The 15,199-nt window shown below is 42.0% G+C and overlaps 1 protein-coding gene and 1 pseudogene across 3 annotated transcripts in view; both read left to right on the top strand.

Annotated features, from left to right (window-relative positions):
• LOC309863839 (uncharacterized protein) overlaps positions 1-15,199 on the top strand; it is a 126,848-nt gene that overhangs the window by 34,116 nt on the left and 77,533 nt on the right. The gene's annotated exons all lie outside the window — the stretch shown is intronic.
• On the top strand, positions 12,598-14,394 carry LOC309863779 (ADP/ATP translocase 2-like; annotated as a pseudogene). Its single transcript has 3 exons — positions 12,598-12,886; positions 13,100-13,419; positions 14,100-14,394. The product of its transcript is annotated as an ADP/ATP translocase 2-like (transcript).

Raw genomic sequence — 15,199 nt, 5'->3', positions numbered from 1 at the left:
TCTCTTGAAGTTGTCACAATTCCCATCCCTCCCACGTGTACTCAGTAACACTTCTTTTGGTCTTCCTTGCTCATTTACTTATCCCCTTGGCTCCTGTAGGTAAAAAACTGAAACAAACCACAGACAGAGTTAGCTTCAGTAATTGTGACAATTCGAAGGCTGATGATAAAGCATCCGCTTAGGTTTGCTTTCATGGTTAAGATACCTATAAGAACATAAAAATGTGCATTTTTAATGTTTTTTTCTCACACACTTACTAAAAAATGCTTACTATTTATATTGTAGCCTGACTACCTATTTATCACAATATAAATGAATGTGCCAGAGACATCCCACTTTTACCTGTGGCTGACTTGAACTGAGCCTTGAGTTTTCTCAAGCTGTTGAAAGTTACCTCAGTGGGGAACACATTATAGTTGGACCTGAACAAGGCAGCAAAACAGTTGAGACATGGAATTTATTCTCTTAATTCAGGTGGTGTGAGAAAAAGCTGAATGATCTATTCCCAAACCTCACTGTCTAGAGGAGGCACCCCTGCCAGGATGTGAGGCCACACTTCCCTCAGCTGCTCCCAGCCGATTACCAGTCACAGTGCAGACACCACAGCCCACTCACATTTGGTGTGGGTACACCCCACTGGCTGGCTGAGACCTGCTAAGAGCTGTGTTTCCTTCTGAGGCTCTTCCTGCCCCATCCCCTGGTCCCTTGTTCTCTTGCTTTCACAGCTGGCAGACCTCTAGCCCGGACTGAAGGCTCTCCCTGCCTTCTCTGGTTTGGTTTCCTGCAGGCCCTTCCTCCAATAAATCTCTTGCACCTCTCATCTTGTTTTGGCATCTGCTTCTCAGAAGATTCAAACTGACACACTGTAAATGACTCATGATTATTGGCAGAGTTGTGAGGAGTTATAGAGCAATATCACATGAAGACCTGAGGAGGACTGGGTGGGTACCTTGAAAAGAGCTTGAAAATGATAACGTTCTTACCAGTCAGCATGGATATTATGTCTCTAAGTAGTGTGAGGATCCAAGTAAATTTTAAAACAAGATTCTGGAGGTTCCTGGATGGCTCAGAAGGTTAAGCATCCAACTCTTGATTCTGGCTTAGGTCATGATCTTAGGGTCACGGGGTCGAGCCCTGTTTTAGCCTCCATGCTTAGCGAGGAGTCTGCTTGAGATTCTCTCTCTCCCTCTCCTTCTGCCCCTCCCTACACACACACACACACACACACACACACACACACTCTCTCTCTCTCTCTCTCTCAAAGTAATACATAAAATAAAACAAGATTCTGGTTACTGTTCTTTGGGGGTGGCAGTGAAGATCAAATCTAGTAGAGGCCAGGCATCAACTCATTCAATAATAACAGCAGATAGTACAATACATAGAAAAATTTTCAATGATGAATTGCCAATTGTTATGTTCAATAGATGTTTCTGTGTTCAGAGACAGGAGGAAGAGACCATCTGAAATTTTAGAACTTTGGGGGAACATTTCTTCCTAAAACTAGATATCACAACTGGATAAGAGCTGGTTACTTTCCCTATGGGGAAGACTGAAAGAGAGGGGTTATATGAATATTGGGGCCAGTAGTCACCAAGCAATACTTGGACCTGTGCTTCTCCAGTGGGGGTCTCAAGACCTCTGAGGAATCTTAAGAATCTATAAGAAATGGAAAAATAATTATGTTTTCGTTTTGATGCTAAGCTAAAAATTAGTATTTGCAAACTTGGGATCCCCTGAATCACCTTCTAACTAAGGGCTACCTCTCAATTTTTTTGCTTCATAATTTGTGTTCATAATTATCTAGGCCTCCAATAGTACCACTTTAATCATCATAAGCTGAGAGTTGACAGAAGTAGACTTAATATATAAATGAAGCATTCTTGTCAAGTGAAGAACAAGTAGTATCATTTGTGTGCTGAAGAAATAATTATTTTGCAGAAGAAGTAGTTTGAATAGAGAGTAGTGGTGACAAAATTTGAGTCATCATCACCTAGCACAGAATTTTATATATATCAAAGACATTTATATATATCAAAGACATGAAAAATCAAAGACATTGTGTGCTAAGAGGTGTGACGTGGCACTTAGACTCAGGAAAACAATTTTAATTTTTATATTAAATTAATGTGGTAAATTTGAATACATTGCTTTTTAGTGTTTAAAGTAGAATTTGTAGTTTGACTTGGCTTTGTGATATAAGGCATCTATACTTGGTTTTATGAACAATATGGTTCACATCTGAGTATGCCCAGACTTTCTCCTGTCCACTCCCATAAAGGAAAACTATTTGCTCCTGCTGCCTACCCTCTCCCGTACTCTGGTGGAGGGTCTACTTCTGAGCAGATAATTGGGAAAGAGCACCAAGGCAGGGAGAGGAGACCATGTTTGGAATTAACGCCTACCTAACACCCGAGCTGAATGTTTTCGTGGAGCAGACAAACTCCTCAGCCGTGCGAGGGATCTTCATCAGGACCTGTGAGGTGGAAAGGGAAGGCGAAAATTTCTTAGTAGGAGAAGCAAAGCACACATGGTAAAGAGCAGAAATAGAGGAAAAAGTTTATAAGTTTGAGGGAGTGGAGAGGGAATTGTGGAGATTGTGTTCAGAAAAACACATAGAGTCATTTGAGGAGGCTGGAAAATTTGGAAGCAATGCCCATCTGGGGATTATAAATAAGATTTTCTCAATCTCTTTCCCAGATTCACAGGTAAAGACTAGATTTTCGGCATTGTTTATGCTGAAGGACAGACGGGGACTCCTCAGGGATGGATCTTTTGATATTTGAGTCTTGTGAGCTGCTGATATGCTGAGCTCTCCAATTATGGACCAATTAGTTTAAACCCATGGAAACCTCTCAAAGGCAGACATTACATTTCAAGGGAGGTACTGAGAAAGGAAATATTCTCTCAAGTTAAAAGGCACCCAGGCCTCATCCAAAGTCTCAACTGCTATTATTTTCTGAAGTAGGGGAGTTAACATGTGATTTCTCTTATGCCTTGCCTGGGGGGGGGGGGGCGGGGAGGGATGATGCTTACCGGAAGGATAAAGGAGATATATCAGTCTTTTGAGTAGCTCAAGCTTCATAAATCCTTTAGGGTCACGATTCTCCCACTGCATTAGCTAAATGGAATTTCATGGTAGGTCTGGTCTGTGAGAAGAAACCTGGGCAGAGAAGGCACCTAGCTGCTAGGTAAAGTGCAATTAGCAGAGCATATAAAATATAATTAGCGTCCTTTGGATCATAATCCCAATAGCTCTTGCAGCTGCCCCCCCCCCCCCGTCCTCTCCGTCTCTATCCCTGTCATCTCATCTCCACTGTTAGAATAGTTTTTAAGTGGATTCCTGCTTCGAGGAGGCCTGTTTTCAGACATTTGCTTTTCCCCACTCATTGAGTCTGTCTATTCTGTTCAGCCATTGGTGGCTCACTTGTTAGACCCTACGACGAGACCCTCAGTTTCTGCCCCTGCCCAGGTGACACCCTAGTGGGGACAGATTCGTTAAATGAGTCATCATTCAAATGCTGAGTGTGATGGGGCTTCTGGGATCTCATGACAGGGCAAGGGAAAGTCTGCGGGTGCAGAGAAAAGCTTAAAGAAGCTGTTCAAAAGCTTCAAGAAGATTGAGGAGGAATTCACCAAGCGGAGGGCCAGTGGAGGGGCTGCGGGGCAAGAACACCCCAACACTGGGAGTTGCTGAGTGGTGCCCAGGAAAAAAAGAAAAGACTAGAATTTGGGGGTCAGGTGAATTAGGTAGGTCAGCTTTCAAGCTCAGATCTGTAAGGGCCCTGTAAAAAAAGTGAACATTTGCTGACTAATTGAACATTAAAAAAATAATAATAATAATACTAAAGTGAACATTTGGTTTTTCATTCTAAGGGCTGTTGGAAGACACTTGAAGTTTTTAACCAAGAAGTGGTAAGTTTGGAGGCAGAGTGAACAATTAATCACACACGGTAGCTAGTCTTTTCTGAGTGCAATCTGATTGCGTTACTCCTGTTTTAAAACTTTTAGTAGTGACTTCGTAATGCCATCAAAATGACAGGCTCCCTGCTACTTTTCCAGGCACATCTTTGATTCTCTGCCCACGAGGGGCAACAGAATATACTACCCCACAATGTGTCTCTTTGGCATGAGGATACACACACACACACATATATATATTTGCATTTACATTTATATTTATATAGAGATAGATAGATAGCTATTTTCCTTCCCTAGAGCCTATGTGAGCATTGGCCGGGGTCAGTGGTGGTGGTGGGGTGGGCGAGACAAAGGTAAAGAATCTTAAACAGGCTCAGGGCCCAGGGGAGAACGCTAAGGGATGGGGGCTGTTTCAATCTCAGGACCCTGAGATCATGATCTCAACTGAGGTTGAGAGTCCATGGATTTACCAACTGAGTCACCCAGGTGGCGTGGAGATAATTTTGAGCCAAAGACAGTGTCCCTTAACGGCCAAAGGGGATTTAGATAATCATTTTGATTAGAAATGGGATGAAGGCAGAGGAAGAGCAACAAGAGTTGAGAGCTCAAGGGAAACCCAGTGGAAAGCTTGCCTTGTGCTTTTGAATTCCTTTTAAAAACTTGGTTGCTCTATAATTTACTTGTAATAATACTGGTTCTAACTTGAAGGTAGATGTATGGGAGGCACAGAATCTTAAATATGTCATAACTGAAATTGGGCACCCTTTTACTTGAAACGAATCACAGTCCAAGAGTTCTGGTATTTGAGACTTTTTGTTTGCTTCTATATATCTAATTCAAGAATGTTATACAGGTTATATTCAGGCACTTGAAGTGCTTGTGTATCTTAGAACACTTTTAAGGGTTAATAAAATACGTGGCTTAGCCTTATCACTTACCTTTTACTGCCATCCTGTGGCCATTTCATTTTCTAGCTTAAAAATCCATTTGCAAAACCTTATTTTCTATCCTTATCACAGAATATGTTTTCGGATTTTATCAGTTCTCAATGAACGTAGATATACTTGGATGTACGTATTTGGTAGTATTTTGCTATCTTAAGATGCTCCATCAGTAGCATATACTTCTCAAGGAATTTTAATTCTGAGTGAGCTTCCATACAATATTTCCAAAGAGCCTTCCTTCAGATATCTTTCCTCCATCCCTCCCTCCTAATCTGGATTTTCAGTGGATGCTTAGGCCATTAACAATTTATTGTAGTCTTGAAGGCAGATGCTCTGGGGTTGTTTGTTTCTATTTGAAATACTCACAGATACTTTTTTTTGGAATCTGGGTTTGGATTTCCTTTCTTGACTCTCCCCTCTTCTGATCTTCCAGATTTCTAAGTCCCAGAGCCCTTATTGGTGAGATGACAGGCATAGGTAGGATCAGGCAATGTGCCCACGACAGAATGTGCTCTTGTTCTTCTGGCTTGTGACATCGGGTTCTACTTCTCCGCGTAGAAGTGGGGTGTATGCAGGCTGAAGGGGGCAAAGGGCATCTGCTGTCCCAGGGGTTCTTTCTCAGGAGGTTGATTTGGCCTCTATAACCAGGAGGCTGATAGCAAGCACATTCTATGAGAGCAAGTTTTGTTCATGCTGTCTACCCAAGACCATAAAGACCTGGAATCTTGCCCAATAGGGGATGATAATTCTGAGAAATCACAGTGATAATGGCTAGTACACATTGAAGTTTTCATTTACATGCCACGGGTTATTCTAAACACCTTCTATGCATTATCTCAGGCTTTAAACAATCTCATGAGCAGAGACCATTAGCATCTTATTTGACCAGTTAGAAACCATAGATCTTAGAGCGGTGATGTTCTTCTCCAAGGTAAGGCAGCTGGGAATTGGTGGGTTTGTGGAATGAACCAGTGAGTGAGTATCTGATGCCCAGTGTGTGTGCCTCCTTCAAAATCATTTCCTTAGAGTCCAAGACCTGGAATTTTTTTTTATCCAGACCTTGAATTTTCCTGATGCATCCAAAGAATACATTTCCTTAAGCTTCTGAGGATGAGCCGGGGCCACCTGAGTGTGTCTGTCCCTGGTCACAGTTCCATTATGACCTCTCTTAGGCCAGACTCACCCTCATCACCCTGTGGCATCTGATTCTAAGGATCTGGATCTGTCTTTTGTTTATCATTCTGCTCCTGATTTCTAACTTTATGTCAGGTCTTTGGCACCTGACTTTGAACCTTCTCTTCCCACAGGTCTGGGAAAGGGTAGTACTGTGCTTACGTGTGAAGGATCAGGAATCAAGCTGCTGGGATTTATTTCCCAGCTTTGCCACTCAGCACCGTGTGACCCTGGGCAAGTCCAATGAACTCTCTAAAACCCCAGTTTTCTTATCTGTAAAATGAGAATGATTAATGGAAATTGTGAGAGTATCGTTTGGTAATCCATGCGGAGTACTTAGAGGGCCTTACAGATTCAAAGTCTTTACTTATTTGTTCATTTCATTGAGAGCCTCTTATGCGCCGCCAGGTGCTGCTTTACTTCTGGGACTACAGTGGTGAATGAAGCGGACATAAATCTTTACCTTCTTGGGCCTTAAGTCCTATTATGAGTCTCCGTAATAGCAGAAAACAAGTTAAATAAGGATATATCTATATTTCATTAAATAATGATAAATGATAAAAAGAAAAATAAAGCACGAAAGAAGGGAAGGTGTTGGGGGGTTGGTTTGTGATTTTAATTAGGGCATTTAAGGAGGCCTCAGTAAGAAGATATTTGAGTAAAGACTGAATGAGGCAGAGAAACCAGCCAGGCAGTTTTCTCAAGACCAAGTGTACCAGGCTGAAGGAACAACCTATGCAAAGACCCTGAGGCAGGAGATCTGCTGGGTTAATGAAAAAGTAAGGAGACCAATGTAGCTAGAGTAACAGAATTTGCCAAAGGATCGCATATAGCATGAGAGATGTGTCAAGAAAGATGCTGTGTTCTTTGCCTAAGCAACAGTCAGGATGTAAGCTTCACTTACTGAGATGGGAATAATGGAGGGAGGAGCAGGTGTGGGGAGAAGGTAGGTCGATGGAGGGGGGTGGTTGATGTGGGTAAGGTCAGGGCCTCAGTTTTGGACAGTTGCCTTTGAGATGTCAATTAAACCACCCACAGTGAGATAGATATTGGGGAGAACTTTGGAGTTTAGGAGAAAGGTCTAAGCTGAGATGGAAATCAATAGCCTGTCACTGGTATTGAAAGTCATGAGACTGAATGAGATGGTCAGAGAAGTGAGTTTAGTTAGAAAAGAGACGAGGCGAAGGTTTAGATGCCAGGGAGATAAGTAAGCATTCTGAAAATGGTGGCTGCTGGCGTTATGATCATCATGGCCTCCCATTTGTCCTTACCTGAGGTGCACTTGCACTCCACCTGTCCGAATCTCCACTACGGGGCCATTTGGAAAAGTCCCACTGTGTGCCGTGTCTTTCAGTTTCTCTCTGACATGACACTGCAGTTGAAAACACTGCTTCCGGCTCTGGCCATCCACCTGGGACACAGTCCTTTGCCTGACAATGCCTTCCATCTTAGCTAAAATCAATGTACCTTGATTTTAGCTAGGATCTGATTTTTAGTGCCTGCCTGTCTACTGGGGAGAGTCCCCGCCATTCCCCTGGCTATCTTGAGATGATTGTCCCTTGCCTCCCTCCCTGTTCTGGGAAGTGAGCAGTCCACCATCTCACCATCAGGGGTTCCATTCTCTATCTGACAGTTTTGCCCTCTCTCTGCACAGGGGACAAGTCCCAGGGAGCTAGCCCTCCTCTTCTCTTTGACCAATGAGATTCTTTTTCTCCCTCACATTGAACTTCATATTAATTTTCCCTAAGGATTTGGATTCTCTGCTTTGAAATCACTTGTTATATGCTTTTATTTTTAAATTTTTAAAAGGAACTTTTTAAAATCAAAGTATAATTAACGTACAACATTATATTAGCTTCAGGTGCGTGACACAATGATTCAACAATTCTATACATTGCTCAGTGCTCATTGTGGTGAGTGTGCTCTTAATCTCTTTTACTCATTTCACCTATTCTCCTACCCACTTTCATTTTCATTTTTAACTTTGAATTGCAACATCTATCACATTTTGTACAAATTAAATGCTATTAATAAAATGGATACTTTGTATCCACCCAACTTAAGAAAAAGAACATTCTAGTGCCTCCGAAGTCCCCTGTGCTTCTCCTTCATGCTGTCCTTCCTTTTCCCCACTGGAGGAATATTGTGCAAGATATTCTCTTGCTCATCTTTATAGTGTTGCAAGCTGAGGGGTGTTTTATAGAAACAACATCTTCTACTTTTCCCTGAAGATCTGGAAGGGGCTGTGAGAGAAATGGAGGAAAAGCCACTAGCCAGCCTCCTGAAGCACTGTGTGGATGGCCCGGCCAGGGGTCTCCAGGAGAAGCTCAGAATCCAATCAACTGAGCAGGGCTGCAAAGAGGCAGCTGCAGGAGATAGTCAAAGTGACTGCCTCTCCATGGGGGCCCGTGAGTCCACTGACAGCTGCCTGTGGTCAGTCAAAGTGCCCCACAGTGGACAGAAGGGATGGCAGTCGTGGAGAGGAAGCAGGAATCCAGACCCTCAGTGTCTGTCCATCAGCCCAATTGAGTGCATGTACCCTGCAAGAAAACGGGGTGCTACTTCACTTCTGCCTCCAAGTATCTTGTTTAAGTTCCTATTTTGGTCCATTTAACCTCAAACCCTGCAGAAAACTCTGGGATTTGTAGTTCCTAGCTTAGCCAAGATGGCCATAGAGTACACCAGCACTGCTGTCTATGAGTGAATCCTAAAACAATCCTAAAACAATGTACTGTTGAATTTTGGCTGGACCTTAAAGATTTATTTATTTATTTATTTATTTCCAAAGAGAGAGAGAGAGAGAGAGAGAGGGAGAGACAGTGAGCAGGATTAGGGGAGAGGGAGAAGCAGACTTCCCACCGAGCAGGGAGTTTGATGCAGGGCTGGATCCCAGGACCCTGGGATCATGACTTGAACTGAAGGCAGACATTCAACTGACTGAGCCACCCAGGCGCTCTTGGCTGCACTTTATTATAATAGGAATCATGCAACTTATTTTTTTCTATGACTTACTTTTATCGTTTTGTTGGTGTTGTTAACCTCGGTTTTTGAAATTCCATCCTGCTGATCCATTCACTTGTAACTACTATATACAGAATTCCAAAGTGTGAAGATGTAGATTATTTATTCATTTCAGTATAATTAGATATTTGGTGGTTTTTTTTTTCAGATTTGCTTTTGTAAACAAAGTTTCCATGAATATTATATGTATCTCCTTATATGTGTAAAAGTTTTTCTAGTACATATACCCAGCAGAGAAATTGTGGGGTATAGAATATGTTGTGTGCAATTTTTAAAATAATTTTTAACTTTTTTATTAACATATGATGTATTATTAGCCCCAGGGGTACAGGTCTGTGAATTGCCAGGTTTACACACTTCACAGCACTCACCACACATACCTTCCCCAATGTCCATAACCCCACTACCCTCTCCCCGCCCTCCTCCCCCCGGCAATGCTCAGTTTGTTTTGTGAGATTAAGAGTCTATTATGGTTTGTCTCCCTCCTGATCCCATCTTGTTTCATTTATTCCTTTCCTACCCCCCGAACACCCCACTTTGCCTCTCAACTTCCTCATATCAGGGAGATCATATGATAATTGTCTTTCTCTGATTGACTTATTTCGTTTAGCATAATACCCTCTAGTTCCATCCACATCATTGCAAATGGCAATATTTCATTTCTTTTGATGGCTGCACAGTATTCCATTGTGTGTGTGTGCGCACACACACACACACACACACACACCACATCTTCTTTATCCATTCATCTAGGTTCTTTCCATAGTCTGGCAATTGTGGACATTGCTGCTATAAACATTTGGGTGCACGTGCCCCTTTGAATCACTACATTTGTATCTTTAGGATAGATATCCAGTAGTGCGATTGCTGGTAATAGGGTAGCTCTATTTTCAACTTTTTGAAGAAGCTCCATGCTGTTTTCCAGAGTGGTTGCACCAGCTTGCATTCCCACCAACAGTGTAGGAGGGTTCCCCTTTCTCCGCATCCTTGCCAGCATCTGTCATTTCCTGACTTGTTAATTTTAGCCATTCTAACCGGTGTGAGATGGTATCTCATTGTGGTTTTGATTTGTATTTCCCTGATGCCGAGTGATATGGAGCACTTTTTCATGTGTCTGTTGGCCTTCTGGATGTCTTCTTTGCAGAAATGTCTGTTCATGTCCTCTGCCCATTTCTTGATTGGATTATTTGTTCCTTGGATGTTGAGTTTGATAAGTTCTTTACAGATTTTGGATACTAGCCCTTTATCTGATATGTCATTTGCAAATATCTTCTCCCATTCTATCAGTTGTATTTTGGTTTTAATAACTGTTTCCTTTGCTGTGCAAAAGCTTTTGATCTTGATGAAGTCCAATAGTTCATTTTTGCCTTTGCTTCCCTTGCCTTTGGCGATGTTTCTAGGAAAAAGTTGCTGCAGCTGAGGTCGAAGATGTTGCTGCCTGTGGTCTCTTCAAGGATTTTGATGGATTCCTGTTTCACATTGAGGTCCTTCATCCATTTTGAGTCTATTTTCGTGTGGTGTAAGGAAATGGCCAGTTTCATTCTGCATGTGGCTGTCCAATTTTCCCAATACCATTTGTTGAAGAGATTGTCTTTTTTCCATTGGACATTCTTTCCTGTTTTGTTGAAGATGAGTTGACCATGGAGTTGAGGGTCTATTTCTGGGCTTTGGATTCTGTTCCATTGATCTATGTGTCTGTTTTTGTGCCAGTACCATACTGTCTTGATGATGACAGCTTTGTAATAGAGTTTGAAGTCTGGAATTGTGATGCTACCAACTTTGGCTTTCTTTTTCAACATTCCTCTTGCTATTCGAGGTCTTTTCTGATTCCATATAAATTTTAGAATTGTTTGTTCCATTTCTTTGAAAAAATTGATGGGATTTTGATAGGGATTGCATTAAATTTGTAGATTGCTTTAGGTAGCATAGGTATTTTCATATTATTTGTTCTTCCAACCCATAAGCATGGAACATGTTTCCATTTCTTTGTGTCTTCCTCAATTTCTTTCATGAGTACTTAATAGTTTTCTGAGTACAGATTCTTTGCCTCTTTGGTTAGGTTTATTCTTAGGTATCTTATGGTTTGGGGCACAATTGTAAATGGGATTGACTTCTTAATTTCTCTTTCTTCTGTCTTGTTGTTGGTATATAGAAATGCAACTGATTTCTGTGCATTGATTTTATAACCTGACACTTTATTGAATTACTGTACAAGTTCTAGGATTTGAAATGGAGTCTTTTGGGTTTTCCACATAAAGAATCATATCATCTGCAAAGAGTGATAGTTTGACTTCTTCTTTGTTGATTTGGATGCCTTTAATTTCTTTTTGTTGTCTGATTGCGTGCAATTTTATTATGTATTGTCAAACCGTTTTCCATAAGGATTCTGCTCCCACTGGCAATGCATGAGTATTTCTGTTGCTAAATATCTTCATTATAAAGACATTTAACATTATCGGATACTTTAAAATTTGCAAAAGCAGAGAGGTGCAACATGCCATCTGATTTTGATTTCAATTTCTTCTGTCTTAGTTATACAGGAAATTGGACATCTTTTACATCTTCTTATTTTAATTAATTAATTAATTAATTTGACAGAAAGAGAGTGATAGAGCGAGAGCACAAGCAGGGGTCACAGCAGAGGGAGAGGGAGAAAGAAGCAGGCTCTCCAGTGAGCAAGGAGCCCAATGTGGGACTAAATCCCAGGATCCCAGGATCCCAGGATCATGCTCTGAACAGAAGGCAGATAGCTAACAGTTGAGTCACCTGCGTGCCCCTACATTTATTTATATTTATTTATTTATTCATTGCCATAGCATTTCCCCTTTTCTAAAATGACTGGTCTGTCTTTTGTCCTCCACCCCCCTTAGAAGACTTCTTCATAAATTCTAGATAACAGTCTTTTACTGATTGCTTATATTGCAAATATTATCTCTCAGTTTGTAGCTTGTGACTAGTTTAAATCATTTCTAGCTTGCTGTGCTATTCTATTTCTTTATTAACCGAACCCTGTTCCATTTCCTCACTGGCTTGTCTTGTCATATGCTCCTTATAGTGTCTCCTGATGAACAGAAGGTTCATGTTTTATTATGGTAAAATGTGGCTTTCCTGTCCTCCTGCTTTGGTGATTTTGAGTCTTGCCTAAGAGATCCTTCTTTTCTCCCATGTTGTAAAGGTATTTGGTATCGCTTTCTAAAGTTTTTCATGTTTTGTTTTCCACAAAGTCTTTAGTTTTCCACAGATATGTAATATATGCTCCTTTATATCTGAGCTTTCATGTTTGCACGAGTTTGTTTCTGGTCTCCAGTCTGCTCCTTTGGTATTAATGTCTGCAAGGACAAGTGTCCCCATCTCACTCTCCTTCAGCATTGTCTTGGCTTTCCTTATTGAGAAAAGTCATTTGCTTTCCTGCATAGATTTTAGGATCAATTTGTGAAGTTCTCCAAAAATATTCTGTAGTGATTCTGATTAAATTTAGGGGGTAATTGAAATCTTTATAGACTGCTCCACAGTTGCCTGTCTTCTCTCTCTTTTCAACATGACAGATGCCACTTTGTTCCCTTGCCAAGGACTTGCTGGTGGGAGGAGAGGCCATGGGTATCTCCAAGACTGTGGTTGTACCCATCCAGTGGGTCAAGATGCTGCTGCAGGTGCAGAATGCCAGCAAGCAAGTCACTGCTGATAAAAAATACAAGGGATGTATAGACTTCATGCTTCCCATCCTCAGGAAGGAGGGAGTCCTGTCCTTCCGGCATCGTAACCTAGCCAATGGCATCAGATGCTTTCCCACCTAGGTTCTCAACTTTGGCTTCAAAGATAAATATAGGGATGCCTGGGTGGCTCAGTCATTAAGTGTCTGCCTTTGGCTCAGGTCATGATCCCAAGGTCCTGGGATCGAGCCCCGCAACGGGCTCCCTGCTTGGCGGGAAGCCTGCTTTCCCTCACCTACTCCCACTGCTTGTGTTCCCTCTCTCACTGCATCTCTCTCTGCCAAATAAATAAACAAAATCTTTAAAAAAAAGATACAAGATAAATACAAGAAGATTCTCCTGGGTGGTATGGACAAGAGAACCCAGTTTTTGCACTACTTTACAGGGAATCTGGCTTCAGGTGGTGCCGTGGGGACCACATCCTTGGGTTTTGTGTATCCTCCTGATTTTGCCTGTACCTGTCTAGAAGCTGATGCTAGCAAAGCTGGAGCTAAAAGGGAATTCAGAGGCCTCAGTGACTGCCTGGTTAAGATCTATAAGCCTGATGAGATGAAGGGTCTGTACCAAGGTTTTAACGTGTCTGTGCAGGGTAGTCTTATCTACAGAGCTGCCTACTCCTGTATCTATGACACAGCAAAGGGAATGCTTCTTTTTTTTTAAATTAACATATAATATATTTTTATCCTTAGGGGTACAGGTCTGTGAATCGCCAGGTCTACACACTTCACAGCACTCACCATAGCACATACCCTCCCCTATGTCCATAACCCCACCCCTGTTCTCCCAACACCCCTCCCCCCAGCAACCCTCAGTTTGTTTTGTGAGATTGAGTCACTTATGGTTTTTCTCCCTCCCAATCCCATCTTGTTTCATTTATTCTTCTCCTATCCCCTTAACCCCCCATGTTGCATCAACACTTCCTCATATCAGGGAGATCATATGATAGTTGTCTTTCTCTGCTTGACTTATTTCGCTAAGCATGATCCCCTCTAGTTCCATCCACATTGTCACAAATGGCAAGATTTCATTTCTTTTGATGGCTGCATAGTATTCCATTGTGTATATATACCACCTCTTCTTTATTCATTCATCTGTTGATGGACATCTAGGTTCTTTCCATAGTTTGGCTATTGTAGACATTGCTGCTATAAACATTCGGGTGCACGTGCCCCTTTGGATCACTACGCTTGTATCTTTAGGGTAAATAACCAGTAGTGTAATTGCTGGGTCATAGGGTAGTTCTATTTTCAACATTTTGAGAAACCTCCATGCTATTTTCCAGAGTGGTTGCACCAGCTTGCATTCCCACCAACAATGTAGGACGGTTCAGAGGGAATGCTTCTGATCCCAAGAATACTCACATCGTTCTCAGCTGGTTGATTGTGTAATCCATCACAGCAGTTGCTGGGCTGACTTCCTGGCCATTGGACACTGTTGGTTACCGGGTGATGGTGCAGTCAGGGTGCAAAGGAACTGACATAACGCACGCTTGACTGCTGGAGGAAGGTTGCTCATGATGAAGAGGAACCAAAGCTTTTTTCAAGGGTGCATGGTCCAATGTTCTCAGAGGCATGGGTGGTGGTTTTGCACTTGTTTTGTAGGATGAAATCAAGAAGTTCACATAACTTATTGCCTAGATTCTCCCCTTATGAATAGACCTGTGGTATCATATATTATATCTTGAGCATTCTTTTTTTTTTTTTTAAGATTTATTTACTTATTTGATAGAGAGAGAGAGCATGCATGCAAGTTGGGGGAGGAACGGAGGGAGAGAAAGAATTTTAAGCAGACTCCGCATTGAACAGGGAGCCCAGCTTGGCGCTCAATCTCACAACCCTGAGATCATGACCTGAGCTGAAATCATGGGTCAGACGCTTAATTGACTGAGCCACCCAGGTGCCTCTCTCTGGAGCATTCTCCCCTCCCCCCCAAAGATTTTATTTATTTATTTAACAGAAAGAGACCATAAGTAGGCAGAGAGGCAAGCAGAGAGAGACAGAGAGAGAGAGGAGGAAGCAGTTTCCCTGGCTGAGCAGAGAGCCCATTGTGGGGCTCGATCCCAAGACCCCAAGACCATGACCTGAGCTGAAGGCAGAGGCTTAACCCACTGAACCACCCAGGTGCCCCTTTCTTGAGCATTCTTGATAGACTGTTGGCTGTTTATCAGTGACAACTGTTATTGGTTGAAAATGGGAAGCAGTAATAGTCATCTGACCAGCTTTCTTCTAAAATCATTTCCATGGTGATGGGACTCAATTATATTTTTTATTTCAGTCACTTCTGATAAATAAATTTGAAGGAATTTAAAACATCTCAACCCCCCCCCCCCCAAACTTTACAGACTGCTTGCTAATTTGTTCCCACTGAATCTGTTCTTCCTGCTCCTGAGCTTATGGCTGCCATTTGAAGACTCTCTCACCCTTCTTGGCA

Source organism: Mustela nivalis (genome assembly GCF_964662115.1).
Source record: "Mustela nivalis genome assembly, chromosome: 4".
Classification (NCBI taxonomy): Eukaryota; Metazoa; Chordata; class Mammalia; order Carnivora; family Mustelidae; genus Mustela; species Mustela nivalis.
Note: the sequence above shows the minus strand (reverse complement) of the source record. Positions and strands in the feature narration are given on the sequence as shown.